Genomic DNA, 18,511 nt, shown 5'->3' with positions numbered 1-18,511 from the left:
ATCAAGTGTGATGAGAATCGTTCATTGCTCCCACTTAGTTAACCCTCTAATTATGAAGGAAAGTCAAGTGGATGAATCAATTTGATTCCTCAAGTCCTAGTCAACTCCTAAAGAAAGACTAGCTTTAGTGGAATCCAAATCAATTAGCAACTTTCAATTGTCAATCAACAAAGGAGTTTGATAACTCTTGGATAAAATATAACTTAAAACCCTCCCAAGCATTTTGTCAAACACTTGGAAGGCACAACACAAAAACATAGAAAACTAGCAAGGAATATTAAATCCAAACAACCAATTGCAAACATCAATTAATAACAAATAATAGAAGAAGTAATAAATATGAAATACCTCAATTTGCATTAATAAGAGAAATCAAATCTAACATGAAAAGTTCATAAACTAAGTGGCAACATAGAGTAATCAATAAGGTGATTAAATAACTAGAATGCTAAGAAAAATAAAAGTAGAAGAGAAACTAAATTAAACTAAGATAGAAATCTGGAATTGAAAATAGCTAAAAGTATGTCAATGAAAACTACATCTAAAACCAAAAAGTATGTCAATGAATGTTGTGTGAATGAATGATTGTGATTTCCCCACTCTGCAGCCTCTATTCTGTGTTTTTCGGGCTTGAAACTTGGCCAAAAACAGCCCAAAAATTGCTCCCAGTGATTTCTGATACGTCCAGCACGTGGCTCTGTCATGCGTACGCGTCGCCCATGCGTACGCGTCGATTAAACTTTCGCAAGGTCATGCGTATGCGTTATCCAGGCGTGAAGGTTGCCTAACAGCATGGTAACTATGGCAAATTATATATCATTTCAAAGCCTCGGATGTTAGCTTTCCAACGCAACTGAGACCGCCTCATTTGGACCTCTGTAGCTCAAGTTATGGTCGATTTAGTACGAAGATGTCAGGCTTGACAGCTTATCAATTCCTTCAATTTCTTGTGTTCCTTCCACTTTTGTATGCTTCCTTTCCATCCTCTAAGCCATTCCTACCCTATAAACCCTAAAATCACTTAACACACATATCACGGCATCGAATGGTAAAAAGAGAGGATTAATAATTAGCAATTTTAAGGCCAAAGAAGCATGTTTTCAATCATAGCACAAAGTTAGGAAGGAAAATATAAAACATGCGAATTATATGAATAGGTGTGAGTTTAGTGGGTAAAATCCACTCAATTAAGTACAAAATGTACCACGAAATAGTGGTGCATCAGTAACCTTGATTTCATGGCCAGTGAAGTTAATCCAGAAAATATCACCATGTAAGACAACATATATAGGACCAATCTTTCCAATATCACCACCCAATACAATTGTCAATGTCCACTTAGCCCCAATGGAAGAATATATTATATAGTAAAAGAACTTGTTAGGAAAGTTTTTTTTTTTTGAAAGCATGAAGAACGACATAATGAATACTGCTCGGGAGGTATCCAAATGCAAACACATTGATTGCCATATGGTGAGTAAACTGCTTTAGCTGTGGAATTTGTCTCATTGATCCAGATAGCATGTTCCAAACCACAAGTTCTATCTTCTGCTCCAACATTGAATATTTAGCATATATGCTTCCTTTATGTTCTCCAATGATATCAAAGTTTCCATAGTTGGGTTGGTATGACGGTAAGGGGATGGATAAAAGGTTACCTATAGTAGTATTTAATCTAATTATTCTGATATTTTGTGAGGTCCAATGAGGAAAGGAAACTTGTATCAATATTGATTTCTCCCTTGTTGAACAGGACACGTATTGCCACCACAAAAACTCCTCACGTGCAAGTTCTGCTTTCCATTCATGTGACAATATCCTACATCTACAAATTGTGGCAGGATCACACCTGAAAATTATATCCAATATGAGATCTTTTGGAAGTGTTAGTTGTGACATCCAAGGAGTGGTAACTTGATTATTCATCTACTTGTTGAATAAAATAACATTGAAGGTAGGTTGATTAGTGAGGTTATAGTTACAAGAAATAGTACTCTTAGAAGGAAGTTTGTTGGATCGAGTGTGTATGGTTGCTCTCCTTGGCGGCAACTAAATTTTAGTGGTGGGTTATGATTGTATATTTTCTGTTGTGATTTTCAATAGTGGTTGGGCAGATATTTGCTCTATTTTGGTTTAAGATAAGAATTAGTATAAGTAAGAATGGGAAAAATATGTGCAGATAGAAAGGATTGCTTGGAGATGCAACAAAGTTGGCATTTTATGTATATTGATATGATGGCATCGATTTTAGAATTTTCACACTGCACAAGGAACTATAACGTGTTTAAAATTGTAGGTACTACATCATTACCTACATTAGAGGTTCATGGGATGATAGGATGTGAAAAGAGATAATAGATGGACTTGGGATTTTTTATCTTTTCACTACTAACGAAAAGCTAATTAGCAAAGAGGTGATTAAGAGTTTCAAAAAAACTTCTTTACCTATATAATAAGATAGATGGCACACGGTGATAATATTGACATTTATTACCACTTAATATTCAAAAACAATATGCTCTGTTTGTACTCATTAATAATTTAAACTATATATTCGAAAAAAATTGAATATTTGAAACTATATGGTTGCACTAATGAATTGAAGTCCGATTCTATTCCTGGAAGTGGCTAGGGTTTTAGCATGAGTCAAGCCAGCTCATTAGCTAGCTTTAGCTCGACTGGTTAATAGTTTGATAAGTTGAAGTCGTGAGCTGGTGAGCCTAACTTGATCCTGAAATTGAGCTCAAAAATTAAATAAACCGTGTTGGAGCTTCGATATGCTCAACTTATTAGCTCGTGACCTGGCTTGATTATATATATTACATGATTAATACACATATCCTATATGCATTTAATCTATACTACTTTTCATAAAATATATGTGTGTGTGTGTGTGTGTGTGTGTGTGTATTTATATAATAATATATATTTTTTACACACACACACACACAAACACGTATATATATTATTGTTCTTAATTATTTAAGATTTTATATTCATTTTTCATATATAATTTTGATGCATAACATAAATAAAAAACCTTATAATTGATAGATAGATGATATATAAAATTTATATTTTTTAATATTTTAAAAATATATAAGTTATAATTTATTGATATAAGATTATAGATTATGTTCCTGTTATTTGAGACAGCTCGTGAGCTTTGGGTAAGTCGATCTTGAGCTTAAGAAATAGGCTCAATTATTGATGAGTTGAGCCGTAAGCCAATCACAATTTTCGTGAGTCGAGCTTGAGTTTGATCTACCTCGATTCAGCTCAGCTCAATTCAAACCCTAGCAGTGACAAAACTTCAAAAATATTTTTCAAGGGATCAAAATTTTAACATAGGAAATACATAAAAATATTTATATAAAAATAAAATTTAAACAAATAACTTTTTAGAGTTTGTAACTAAGATGATAATAAATGAATAATTTTATATAATTTTTTTTTTAAAATACTTAAAAATAGTACTCTTCGAATGTTGAATAGTTTAAAATATTCAATAATTCAATAAGAATTAATTTTTTAGTTAGAACGATAAATATTAAAAATTACAATATTTATTAAATTTTGAATATATTTTTTTAGAAAAAAATTAACTCAAAAACTAAAACAGCATAAAATAGTACCAAATTAGTTAGATATAAAAGAATTATTCAATTTTTTAAAAATGATATGTAAAAGTATAATAAAATTACTTTGAACCTATTTTGAAGTTTAAAACTTTAAAAGTTGTAAATTATAAAAATTGTCCATTAATCAACACTAATAAAATGGCACCAATAGTTAAGTAATATTTTGTGTGAAAATAAAATAAAACCAATAAGACATAAAATAGCATTAAAAAAATAAACTAATTATTATAATGATTATGATGAGGAATTTTATTGTATCAATTACTTTATAAAACGCTATTTTAGTTATTGCATTAGTCCGACCAAATTAAAAAAAATAGTAAGATAGCTCATTAATGTATCAACTTCAAGAAAAGATAAATAGTCTGTTAATCTACAAATTTAAAAAAAATAGTAAAAATAGAAGAGTTTAAGACTTGAACACAAGATACTTAATATAGTGTATAAAATTTTTGCCAGCTGAACTCTAATTATATTCTATATAATTTTATTACAAAAGATTTTATAAAAAACTTTGGGGGCAATGGCCTCCATTCTCTACACTAAACTCTACTATTTATGAAACTCCACTATTTATGTAATTACAATCCTTTGTTGAATATTTTTAACAATGAATTATACAGTAAAGAATTTTTTAATGTCCATTATAACTAACTGAAAAACCAACTAACTGTAACTTACTGAGAAACCAACAAATATGTTAGTTGGAACATTTAATTTGAATCGAATAGTTTACACCATCACACAATTTTGACTTTATAAAACACTTCTTTCTATTTTCTTAGTACCTCCTTCTTAATAAGTGAATTATTTAAGTCATTGTATTTATTCATGCTAGCATAATACTGGGAATGCATTTAATACTAACTCTTAACTTTCATAAACTACTCTTCATCTTTACTACTCTTAGCTACAACTAACACACTAAGACCTTATGAAATAGAGTTTCATTAGAATATTAAAATACACATAGAAAGACATACGTTACATAGCAATGTACTTAAACTTAATAACATTGCAATTACATAAATGCTGGAAAACACAAATCTCTTTGCGTCATAACCTGGACTTGTGAGTTAAATAAAATCTTGCCACGGTCTTTTACATAGTACTTGCTATATTTAATAATACACTTGACATTGCACCATCTAACACATATAGCTCGAAAGCATAAATGATCACACTAGAAATCATCCTTGTGAATAAAGGTTGGCTGATAAAAGTTGTACATGTCCTAGATAGAATGGAGCCTTGAGTATCCTCTTATGTTGACTTAATAGGTCAAATCTTAAAAACAGGAATTGGGATATTTCTGGAAGGCACAGAAATACATTCCTTTCTGTGGGTTTTCTTTAACAAAAAAAGTTCTTCTTCAAGAATCAAATAGAGTTTTCTAGGCCTCATATGCTGGTGAATGTGAAAATCTTTTCCCATGCACAGTGAATTTCATTTTTACGAATTCTGAACATATTTTTTTCATACCCAGCAAGAGTATCTCTATTGGAAACCATGCAAAAAGAATGTTGATATATCATGAGCCGATGATCATGTGACACTATATGATGTGGTATTGGTATAGTAAAAAAACTCTTGTTTGCAATGGAAATACAACAATATAGGAAGGATATGTTGAGTCATGCATGGACCAACTCAACCAAAAGGCAACTCCATCACTGGTCACACAATTTCAATCTAAGTTCCTTACATACTTTGGACAAGGAATAACATATTACCAATTGAAACTTTCAGCAGAAAACATGGTTAGCCAAGAATCCTAATCGCCTAAACTCCTTTTAAATATATGAATTATTGCATATTTAAAAGACCCAGGATAGTATAGAAAGGCATATGTAAATGTACACATAGTACAAAAATGTTGAGTAGGATCACATATCTTACATAATGTATGTGCGGCAAGATTTCATATTAATATTTGAGGTGCTTTACCTGTAAAGGAGAAACGCATACATACTGCCGTTTGCAATGCCAATTATTCCCCTGTTGTAGCATCTATCTTCATGATTCAATTAGGCCTAATATTGAAGGGTCCAAGAGTGAAATGAAGATAGATAAATTGGCCTCTTGCTTTCCACTTTGAGTGTGTCTCCTGCAAAAATGGAATTGCATTCAACTTGTCCCTCCAGTAATGATTTGTAGCTCTGCATACAATCAATGTTTTTTTATCATTCTTGAAAAAAATGTCAAAGTAATTCTTCTGGAAGAGTTAAAGGGTAGACTTTTGTGGGAGCTATGTCATTCTTGCTTCCTTTTAATTGAATAGATGAGCAGGTTAAAGTTTTAAGTTGAGATAAAAAGGTTGTGCATAAAGGCAGTGTGGTAGTAGTGGCTATTTATTACAAAATATGAAAGCTAAATAAAGAAACACGTTTTTTTTGTTTGGACAATAATAATCAAATTGTTTAAAGAAGTGACATGACTTATGTAATGAGGCATGCAACCAACGCTTTAGTATTTGTCATAGAATCCGTTTGCACACAACTATATTAGACAATTTTTTGCTAGAAATATATCACATGGGGTCCAAACAATACTTTATAGTATCTCATATCTAACCTTGCCATTATGTTTAAGTTGTTCTCTCTATGGAAACTTAATGTAAATCATACAAAAATTTAGATGATGCTATGTTTTTTGGTCCTCTTATTTTCTGGTACGAAATAAAAGTTTAGTTTAGTTTTTTTTTAAGTTGAAAAATTAATTCTTGTTACGTCCATCATAGATGTGCCTTATTTCTATGCTAGTTTATGTGTATTGTTTCTCTTTAAAGATATTTACTTTAATAGATAGTTGCATACTTCATTGTTTGATCTTTCACTGCATTTAGATATTCATGTTGGCTTTATCAACTGTGTCCTTTAAATGTAGCATCATCCTTCATTAAAATTGGCTACCTGACAAAAATGTGATAGATATAAAATCAAATAATAGATGATGCAAAGTTCAAATTCAATATTGAAGGTGGCCAAAAACAAATAAAGAGACCAAAAAGAAAAATTATATTTCAGACTCTGACATCTCACATGCATAGCCAAGATTATCCTAAACCAAGATTGTAACTTTTGTTACTGGTGTTAATATTTTGCTAAATTATGGCTGCATGCATTGTAGTTTTACTATAGAAAATAAATTATGATAACACACTGAAAAAATAAATGATGAGGTGGATCACTATCTTCACCAATTAGACAATTTAACCATTATTTATTGATAATAATTAATTGCAAAAAATAATTATCTACAATTTTAGCAAATAATTTTATTTCTAAGATATTTTAATTTATATCTATTAATTCAGTTTGTTATAATAATTATTACCATTGACTATATATTAAATAGAATTTTTTATGATATGATAAACGAATTTATCATTATATAATGAAGAATTTAAAAAATTTTCATATTATCTATATTATATTTTTGAATGACCTAACAATTCCTACAAAAGTAGTAAATAATATTTAAAGAACTTAATAAGTCTAGGATTATAAATAATAGTATCATATCTTTGTCTTGAACCACTTGATAATAAGTAAGAGAAGTTTTAAAAGATGCAAACTAAATACACATATAGGTAAAAGTAGATACTTAAGTAATGATTATACCTACCCTTTAATATCCTAAGAAAGTCAAGACCCATTTAGCATAGTGAATTAGCCCTCAATTAGCATAGATATAAACAAATATTAAATACAATATACTTTTGTTAATACACTAACAAAACGGTACTTTAACATGCAAAGAGTTATCCTGTTTGTGATAATGCTAGGTATGCATAGCAATATTTTTTTTACTTTTTCCAAACATTTTTCAATATTATTAGAATTATGTGTGTATGATAAAAATCTTTAATTTCCCTTCTTCGAAGAACTCTTTTATTATGGTAGTAAATGCTAGGATAGTTTTATGTAAACAATATCATTTGTCAGTTTTTTGTCAAACAATTTCATTAAAATTGATGTTGACTGCTATGTTTAGAGTTACCATTTTTTTTCATATATCCAATATTGTTTCATAACGTAATCAAACTCTTTGAGTGATTCAAAGATGTAATTTAAAACTTTATATTTTAAATATAAGTTGCTCATCACATACGGTATACAACTGGAAACCATTTTGCAAATTCCATTATGTATTGTGTCTTTTTAAAAGAAAGGGATCGAAGATTTTCTTTCCAACCGCGCGAAATATATATCCATTAAAAACACAACATAATAAATAAAATATTTTGCACCGAGTTAAATAAAAACCCTTACAACACAAATAAGGCAGACTAACTGAAAAATAAAGGATAAATACTACAAATAAACCAGCAATATCATATATGATCTTCCTTAGGCAATGCAAGTCGAACCAATATCTGGCATTGGTGGTAACACCCATATACACTAAACAAACCACAATAAGCAAACACATAGTGTTCCACTAAAACCAACCCTAAATAGCACACAAACATTAAAGCTTTAAACTCTAACTCTTAGTAAGCATAGTTTGTGCCAAAACATGACTATTACAACTTTCCATGTAATCCATCACATAGAAAATAAAGTTTCTTCATATGCATGGATAGATCTAATTTTAACATGATTATCATAAAAAATCCGATGAAGCTTCTTTCTTGTGCCATCAATGGGGTTATATCGAACGATATAAAAGTGAGAGTACGCGATTACTTCAGCCCCAACCGTTTGTAGGTGCCTCTCCATAACTTGGATAACATCAAGATCAACCATGATAGCTGGCAAATACAAAGAACCTATTCCACTATATGTAAATAGTTGTGACCAGTTGACACCTTCATTGGTGTCACTTACCTGCCATATAACTAAGTTGTATCAGTATATTGTGTGATCATTGGATGCCAAACATAGACATCCATCTCTAACCAAAAGGCAACGATAATGAGACATAGCTTCAGCAAGGACATAAATTCGGCTAAAACTCATAGTCATCAATAAAAAAGATACAATGTGTGGTTGTAAATTATCTTCATGGTCAGCAGACGATATTAGCCAACACACAACACCACTGGCTGCAATATACATTGGATCCAACCGTTGGACATACGATTGACATGAAATGCTAGCATGCCAGTTCCTAGTGAAACTTGTATATATAGATAATGTGTAGGTAGTGCTGCTAGGTTCATCATTAAAAACATGCAAAATTGCATAATGAACACTATTCGGAAAGTGTGCAAATGCATACGTAAAGGCACACTTACAAGAACTACGTTGCAAAGGATCATCTAGTACCTGGGACATTTGAATAACTGGATTCCAAATCAACAAGTGGCTTCTTCTTCCAAGGGAGGAGCAACGGATACAAAAGATTCCCATCTCAATTCCAATGAAGTGAAACCAACCATGTTGGGTTAAAAGGAAAGGCAAGTTCAGATATTTGGTTTCCCCGATAACTGCATCGATCTTCATTATCCAATCCACTGAGTTGCTCATAGTATATGCAAACCCAAAGTGAATGAATAGTGACCAGCCACGCCTTTTCCATATCTTTGAGATTTGAGTGAGAAAGTCAAATGAAGTTAGCCTTTGCCTCCAATAACGGTAGGTAGCACTGAAACTGACGATGGTTAGAGCGTCACATAAATAGAGGGTTTCACTTATAACATCATCAGGGAGTTATGGAACCTCTATTTTTGTGGGAGGTATATCACTCATACTTGATCTCAAACGTAGGAAAAATTTAAAAGGAGGAAGATAAAGTTGTAAAATGGAGTACTTGACAAACTCCAAACAATACTTTGTGATGACAAATGCTTGCTGAAGTCCATTTAGAGAATAATAACACATATCATTAAAAGCACACCTACCTTCCTAACATGTAATAAATTTCACAAGTTTTAGATCTTCTTTGCATGGTTTAGCTAACATTAAGTGCAGAATTACATCATAAAATACTAAATAGTGAAAGATTTGGGGTGGATAAATAAAATTGGGCTTTTAAAGAGCAAGACTCAAAATACTATATTAGTTGTTAATGATGAAATCATATTCTCAAAATTTTTTTTTACAAAATTTCTCCAAAAGTGATTAAAATTGTAAGTAGATGATAATTAAAAATTTGGTAAAGTATATTTTGTCTCTAAAGTTTGTTTAAAACTTAAGGAATACCCCTAAGTTTTAGTTTGTTTCAATTTTATCCTAAAAGTTTTCAAATTTGAATCAAATATACCGTTGATAGTAAAATTGTATAAAAAAGTACTCAATATGAGTATATTTAATTGAAATTGAAACCTTCTAAGACAAAATTGAAACAAAATAAACCTTGATGGGTATTTTTGAAACCTTTAACTATTCTTGAAAGACAAAAAATATATCTACCTTACAAATTTATTTAGTCTTAGTATTGTTATTTATTTAATTATTTTCAATATATAATTAGACAATTTTTTAAAAATAATTGTTGCCAATCATATACATAATTTTTTACATAGCTCTGATAATTGATAACTAAGATAAAAAAAATATATGATATAAGATAATTTACTCAAATATTATTCGTTAAATTATTATATAATCTCAACCAATTGTATATTTAAAAAATAGGAGTATAATTAGAATTTTTAATCATTTTTCATTACTTGCATATGTTGTAACTATATTATTATTTTTATTTTTATCAAATGTCCCTTTTGTAAACATTTTTTGTAATTCTCTATTTATACACTACTAGAAAACTAGTTATTACAGACGGATATTTCCAACAGATTTTATCCCACGGAAATACAGAGAGAATTTCAGAGGGATTTTTTGTCGGAAAACGAAAAATGGATTAGCATAAATTACAGACAGAAAAGAGAATTCGTCGATAATTTCGTCGAAAAAATTAATTTTTTTTCATGAAAAATGATTACAGACGAATTTTTCGTCTGTAATTAAATAGACAAAATGCTGCGTTTTATTAAAATATTACAAACGGAAAATCCGTCTGTAATTTAAATTTTTTGTTGGAAATATTGAGGTAACCCTAATTTTATCACCACCCATTCACACTCCATTCACACTCCATTCGAACGTTGCTGTAGAAGGTTCTGTCGAACTCTTTGCCCTCATCCCTAACAACTCTTCTCCTCTAGTAGAAGGTGCTGTCATCGCCGGCGGGGACAGACCGTGGGTGCCTTCGTCATCTGGGGAAGCTCTACTCGGCCCTCTTCGCATCGTTCCTCCTCTCCTCGCTGTCGCGCGAAGTTCTGAGTTGAGGTCGTGGCATCGCCGTCGCGAAGGGTTCCTCCCCTCCTCGCAGTGTGTTGTTTTTGATTCTCTGTTCCTCGCCGTTTTTGATTTAGGATTAAGCTAGCGTTTGCCTTTGATTTTGTGATTCCATTTCTAATTTTGTGATTTAATCTTTGTGTTTGCCTATTTCTCCTAAATTTGGATTAACTCATCGAGTTCTTTGATTATTCACCATGAAAGAGCCATTGTGTGTCAAGTTTTGTGATGACTTGATTGTTTATTTGACTGTTCATGAATTGCTTCCCGTGGCACTGCCCTTGCTGATTCAGAGTTTGCTGAGAGTTATGGTGAAAGTGCTACAAGAGCCGTAGTTCACAGGACTCTGCAGTTAGTACTTTAACATCAGGACAATATAGTACAACTCTTTCAAGATTGAAGCAAAAACTGAGTGGTTTTTGGTTGCATGTGGTTCAGCGATGGCCTGTGGTATATTTATCCTCAATAATTTTTGTAAAACTGTTACAGTTATATACTGTTCTAATATTTGTTCTCCCTTCAAAATTGAATGAGAAGTCAGAACTCATAATTTAAATTATACTTGGCTGATCCTTGTATGAAACCCAATTATTTTCTTCTTTTGTTGGAGCTGTATGTTTGCTTAAGATTACAAAGTTTGAACTGGCTTTGCCTAAAATAATATTTTGCTTTTACTGAATAAAGTTTTAATACCCTGCCACCAGATACTCCCTTTTGTGCGTGAGTTGATACACTAGTTCTTTGTGCTAATCTATACTTTAAAGGTGATCCTTTTGCTCGATAGGCTCATTGAGGTGATAAAATTTCCAGAAATAACTTCTCTACATGCATTCCATTTTCCCCCATTTTTCGCATGCCTTTATTATCATATATCTAAGTGTGTTGCAGGCATTCGTTATCTCTTCATTGGAAAACCATCAAATCAAGGACCCAGGTATTAGCATTTTGAAATTCCAAATTTTGTAAAAATGTGTTGGCAATGGAGGATTTGCTCTCAAAATTCTCCATAATATCTTTTCCTACTGTTTTGCTAATTAAAGAGATGAAGATCTAAGCTATTTCTTGTATTGATTTTGTATAGTATTTTGATTTTTTTGTTATTGAATTTGGGGTTAATGAATCTAAAAGGCATGGTCCCCATGTTGGATTTTTAATAAGATATAAGGAATTAGATTGGAGTCATATTGGAAACTATTTTGATATGTTCTTCTATATTCTATATCTCTTTCTTTCATATTCAGCTAACTATATCCAGTTATTTTATTTATTATTTTAAAAAAAATTTTAAAAAAAAAGAACTACCCTCTTCTGCTGCTGCTGTGCTACATGTTGTTAATCTCAAGCTCCTTACCTGTTTTGATAATCAGGTTTACTTACTCAACAATTTGTCTATTCTTTCCTCAATTTCATTTTTTGTATGCATGAATCGCGTGGCTCTAGCTCCTAGGGTTCTAAAGTTTCCCTCTTTAACTAGTTTTAATACATGCATGTAAGGTGTTGATGTGAGCTATGTTGTAATTATCTCCACATCCATAAATCCTTGTCTTTTTCATGGCATTCTGCTTCTGCCCTAGCTACATTTGATTTTCCATGGAATATAGTATATATTAGCATCTTATATTATTGTGGGAAGGTAGATATTTAAATCTGAAAGGGAATTAAATGTTAATTATTTAAATTTAATTTTGATTTAGGACAAGATACTATGGCCTTGTTTTGTTTGGTTCATGTAGCCATGCAATGTTTAATAGTTGTTGCTGTAGTGGTGGTGGCTTTTATGGTGACACATAACTACACTTTAATAAATATTAGTTAGGAACATGTGCTTCTTTTCTTGGCTGCATGTTCTGCTTAATATTATATTACTCTAACTTGTCTTTGCTTGCTGCTCTTGCTTATTGCCACGTTATTTTATTTTAGATGAGTTATATGAATCTCTGACTTTGTTTTCTCTCTTGTTTGCCTAATGCATTACTTCTACTTTTACTACCAGTTGCAATTGGGCCTCAAACTGATCTGCTAAGGACTTAAATATACTCAAATAGCAATCTAGTGAGTTTCTCATCCTCTTGGTTAGTTTGGTTCATTAAAGGTATCCTTTTCATTTCACGTGTGTTTTCAGCTGCCTGGATGTTAAGTATATTGGTTAGATGAACTGGGCCATTTCCAGCAATTTTCTGTCTTAGATAACTGATACTTTTAAAATATATTCTTAGAATTTTATGCTCATTTTTTTATTTTTGATATAGGAAGAAGGCAGTGTTTTACAATGTTATTGAAGTATATTGTGTTTAACTAAGATGTAGAAAACACAATTCAAACTATCAGATTTGTTATTAATTAGATTTGTGTATCTATTTTTTTTATTTTATTAATGCATAAATCTGACTCTCAATTTGTGTAATAATCCAAAGTAACTTTCATTTATATTTTATAGGAAATCAATACTACTTTATCTATGTATGTTTCTGATATGTTTCCTCCAGCCATTTCATAGGGTTATGGTTCCATGGAAATTTGAAGTTTTAGATCCGTTTGGTTTCTCTTTTATATTGATAAAATTGTTTAATTAAGTTAAAAATGATACATAAATAAAAAAGTTTTAGATCTGTTTGGTTTCTCTTTAATTTTCTTTTTTATATATAATTAGTAAAAGATATTTTAGTCAAATATATATTACTTTAATCTTGATTTCTCCTCCAATTTTGATTCCTCCTCCGCTTTGCAATTCCAGTCTATTAGTTGATTCAGAGACGCCTGGAAGCTCTAGTACATCTCCTCCATCAGAGGCTGCATCGGTTCCTAATAGTGTCACAAAAGAAAGATTGGTTCCTGATGGAAAAACAAGGTAAATTTTAGATCTCTCCATAACTAAAATAGCAGCATCTATTTGAATTTTGTTTGTATATGTTTTCACTAGTTATATGCTTCCTGATTATGATTAAAGTGCTAATAGACTAAAGATATATGTTTACTACTATATTTTAATTTTAGATTAAAGTGCTAATGACTTAAAACTATTTTTTTGTTTCCTAACTTGTCAATTCTTTATGAAATTATCAGTCGGTTACCTTTCCCTCCTGGTTCTCAGAAGGTTACAGAGGCTATTTGTCTTAATAATAATAATATAATTGATATAATCATTGTGCAACAGGAGAAGTTTATAAAAAAGTTTGCAGAAGTTCAGGCCCAACATGCCAAGGCTCAAGCATAGGGAATGGAGCTACAACCAATTGATGAAGACTTGATTTGGGAGGAAGTGTGTGGTGGGCAAAAGAAGAATCGAGTTTACTGGTGCACAAAATTTTGATCTCAATGGCGCTAACAACTTGGTACGCACAGTCGTAATCTCAATTCTTCTTCACAACTTTGCACAACTAACCAGCAAGTGCACTGGGTCGTCCAAGTAATAAACCTTACGTGAGTAAGGGTCGATCCCACGGAGATTGTCGGCTTGAAGCAAGCTATGGTCATCTTGTAAATCTCAGTCAGGCAGATTCAAATGGTTATGAGGTTTTGATAGTTAAAAGATAAACAAAAAATAAGATAGAAATACTTATGTAATTCATTAGTGGGATTTTCAGATAAGCATATGGAGATGCTTGATGCTTCTGAATCTCTGCTTTCTTACTGTCTTCATTCAATCATTCATACTCCTTTCCATGGCAAGCTGTATGTTGGTGGATCACCGTTGTCAATGGCTACCGTCCGTCCTCTCAGTGAAAATGGTCCAAATGCGCTGTCACCGCATGGCTAATCATCTGTTGGTTCTCGATCATGTTGGAATAGATTCCGTTGATCCTTTTGCATCTGTTACCACGCCCAACACTCGCGAGTTTGAAGCTCGTCACAGTCATCCCTTCCCATATCCTACTCGGAATACCACAGACAAGGTTTAGACTTTCCGAATCTCAGGAATGGCCGCCAATAATTCTAGCTTATACCACGAAGACTCCGATCTTTCGGAATGGAGGCTAAGAGATACACGCTCAAGCTATAGCAGATAGAACGGAAGTGGTTGTCAGGCACGCATTCATAGGTGAGAATGATGATGAGTGTCACAGATCATCACATTCATCAAGTTGAAGTGCGAGTGAATATCTTGGAATAAGAATAAGCTTGAATTGAATAGAAAAACAATAGAACTTCGCATTAATTCATGAGGAACAGCAGAGCTCCACACCTTAATCTATGGGGTGTAGAAACTCCACCGTTGAAAATACATAAGTGAAAATATGCTGAGCATGGCCGAATGGCTAGCCTCTCAAGTCTAAGGACTAAACATCCAAAGATCAAAATACAATAGTAAAAAGTCCTATTTATACTAAACTAGTTACTAGGGTTTACAGAGATAAGTAAATGATGCAGAAATCCACTTCCGGGGCCCACTTGGTGTGTGCTTGGGCTGAGAATTGAGATTTACACATGTAGAGACTTCTCTTGGAATTAAACGCTAGGTTGCAGCCTGTTTCTGGCGTTTAACTCTGGTTTGTAACTTGTTTCTGGCATTTAACTTCAGAATAGGACAGGAAGTTGGTATTTGAACGCCAGTTTTCGTCATCAAAACTCGGGCAAAGTATGGACTATTATATATTTCTGGAAAGCCCTGGATGTCTACTTTCAAACGCAATTGAGAGTGCGCCAATTGGTTTTTTGTAGCTCCAGAAAATCCAACAGCATCTGTAGTCTTTTTTCAGCCTCTGAATCAGATTTTTGCTCAGGTCCCTCAATTTCAGCCAGAAAATACCTAAAATCACAGAAAAACACACAAACTCATAGTAAAGTCCAGAAATGTGATTTTTGCATAAAAACTAATAAAAACATAGTAAAAACTAACTAAATTATACTAAAAACTACTAGAAAATAATGCCAAAAAGCGTATAAATTATCCGCTCATCACAACACCAAACTTAAATTGTTGCTTGTCCCCAAAAAATTGCAAAATCAAATAGGATAAAAAGAAGAGAATATACTATAAATTCCAAAATATCAATGAAACTTAGCTCCAATTAGATGAGCGGGACTAGTAGCTTTTTGCCTCTGAACAGTTTTGGCATCTCACTTTATTCTTTGAAGTTCAGAATGATTGGCATCTATAGGAACTCAGAATTCAGATAGTGTTATTGATTCTCCTAGTTCAGTATGTTGATTCTTGAACTCAGCTACTTTATGAGTCTTGGTCGTGGCCCTAAGCACTTTGTTTTCCAGTATTACCACCGGATACATGAATGCCACAGACACATAACTGGGTGAACCTTTTCAGATTGTGACTCAGCTTTGCTAGAGTCCCCAATTAGAGGTGTCCAGGGTTCTTAAGCACACTCTTTTTTCTTTGGATCACGACTTTAACCGCTCAGTCTCAAACTTTTCACTTGACACCTTCACGCCACAAGCACATGGTTAGGGATAGCTTGGTTTAGCCGCTTAGGATAGGATTTTATTCCTTTGGGCCCTCCTATCCATTAATGCTCAAAGCCTTGGATCCTTTTTATTTTACCCTTGCCTTTTGGTTTAAAGGGTTACTGGATTTTTGCTCTTACCTTTTGGTTTAAAGAGCTCTTGGCTTTTTCTACTTGCTTTTTCTTTCTCTTTCTATTTTTTTCTTTTATTTTCACCATTTTTTTTGCAAGCTTTGTTGTTCACAGCTTTTTCTTGCTTCAATAATCAATTTTATGATTTTTCAGATTATCAATAACATTTCTCCTTTTTCATTATTCTTCAAGAGCCAACAATTTTAACATTCATAAACAACAAATTCAAAAGACATATGCACTGTTCAAGCATTCATTCAGAAAACAAAAAGTATTGTCACCACATCAAAATAATTAAACTAATCTTAAGGATGAATTCGAAATTTATGTACTTCTTGTTCTTTTGAAATTAAAACATTTTTCATTTAAGAAAGGTGATGGATTCATAGGACATTCATAGCTTTAAAGCATAGACACTTAAACACTAATGATCATGTAATAAAGGCACAAACATGAATAAAACATAAAGCATAGTAAACGAAAAACAGAAAAATAAAGAACAAGAAAATTAAAGAACGGGTCCACCTTAGTGATGGCGGCTAGTTCTTCCTCTTGAAGATCTTATGGAGTGCTTTAGCTCCTCAATGTCTCTTCCTTGCCTTTGTTGCTCCTCCCTCATAGCTCTTTGATCTTCTCTAATTTCATGGAGGAGGATAGAATGCTCTTGGTGCTCCACCCTTAGTTGTCCCATGTTGGAACTTAATTCTCCTAGGGAGGTATTAATTTGCTCCCAATAGTTTTGTGGAGGAAAGTGCATCCCTTGAGGCATCTCAGGGATTTCATGATGAGGAATTTCCTCATGCTCTTGTTGAGGTCCATGAGTGGGCTCTCTTGTTTGTTTCATCCTTTTCTTAGTGATGGGCTTTTGAGATGAATCTCTCCATCTCCCATGACTCGGAAGTGGAAGCTTTTGCCTTCCCTTTTCTCTTTCTAGAGGTTTCTCCGGCCTTAGGTGCCATAAATGGTTATGAAAAAACAAAAATCAATGCTTTTACCACACCAAACTTAAAGTGTTTGTTCGTCCTCGAGCAAAAGAAGAAAGAAAGTATAGAAGAAGAAGAAGATGGAGGGAGATATGTGGTTCGGCCAAGGGGTAGAAGTAGTGGTTGTAATGTGTAAAAATGAAGGAGTGGTGGGGTAGGTGGGGATCCTGTGGGTTAGGTTTCGTGTATTAGGGTTGGGTTTGGGGGGGAAATAGGGTTTTGAATTTGAAGGTAGATGGGGTTTTGGGGAAGAGTGAATGAGGTGATTGGTGAAGGGTATTTGAGAAGAGATATGGAGGTGATTGGTGAAGGGTATTTGGGGAAGAGTGTTATGAAAAGGTGTGAAGAAGAGAGAAGAAGAGGTGGGGTAGGTGGGGATCCTGTGGGGTCCACAGATCCTAAGGGGTTAAGGACTTAGCATCCCTGCTCCATTGAGGCGTGTAAACGCCCTTAGAGTGTAATCTTGGCGTTTAACGCCAGACTGCTGCCTGTTTCTGGCATTAAACGCCAGACTGGTGCCTGTTTCTGGTGTTAAACACCAGCTTGATGCTTCTTTCTGGTGTTAAACGCCAGTCTGATGCTTCTTACTGTCAAGCATAAGCCTGTGACACTGTCAAGACCAATGGAGTTGATCCCGAGGTCTACAGGCTTATGCTTTTCCCTTTTGCTGTAAGAGACAGAGTTAGAACATGGTTGGATTCATAACCTAAGGAAAGCCTGAACTCTAGGGAAAAGTTGGTCAGTGCTTTCCTGGCCAAATTCTTTCCACCTCAAAAGATGAGCAAGCTTAGAGTGGAAATCTAAACCTTCAGACAGAAGGAAGGTGAGTCCCTCTATGAAGCTTGGGAAAGATATAAGCAATTGATCAAAAGGTGTCCTACTGACATGCTTCCAGAATGGAACATCATATGTATATTCTATGATGGTCTGTCTGAGTTGTCAAAAATGTCATTGGACCATTCTGCAGGAGGATCTCTTCATCTGAAAACCCCTGAAGAAGCTCAGGAACTCATTGAAATGGTTGCAAATAACCAGTTCATGTACACCTCTGAGAGGAGTCCTATGAACAATGGGACGCCTCAGAAGAAGGGAGTTCTTGAAATTGATAC

General features: G+C 33.1%; 1 non-coding gene across 1 annotated transcript; it reads right to left on the bottom strand.

Moving 5' to 3' along the window:
* Positions 1-18,185: 18,185 nt before the first annotated feature.
* LOC148577955 (small nucleolar RNA R71) lies at positions 18,186-18,293 on the bottom strand. Its single transcript, XR_015904678.1, has one exon. It is a non-coding gene; the product is annotated as a small nucleolar RNA R71 (small nucleolar RNA).
* Between the last annotated feature and the right edge of the window lie 218 nt (positions 18,294-18,511).

Source organism: Arachis ipaensis, chromosome B1 (genome assembly GCF_059453495.1).
Source record: "Arachis ipaensis isolate K30076 ecotype BB chromosome B1, ASM5945349v1, whole genome shotgun sequence".
NCBI classification, from domain to species: Eukaryota; Viridiplantae; Streptophyta; class Magnoliopsida; order Fabales; family Fabaceae; genus Arachis; species Arachis ipaensis.
This window is presented reverse-complemented; position numbering and strand designations above follow the sequence as displayed.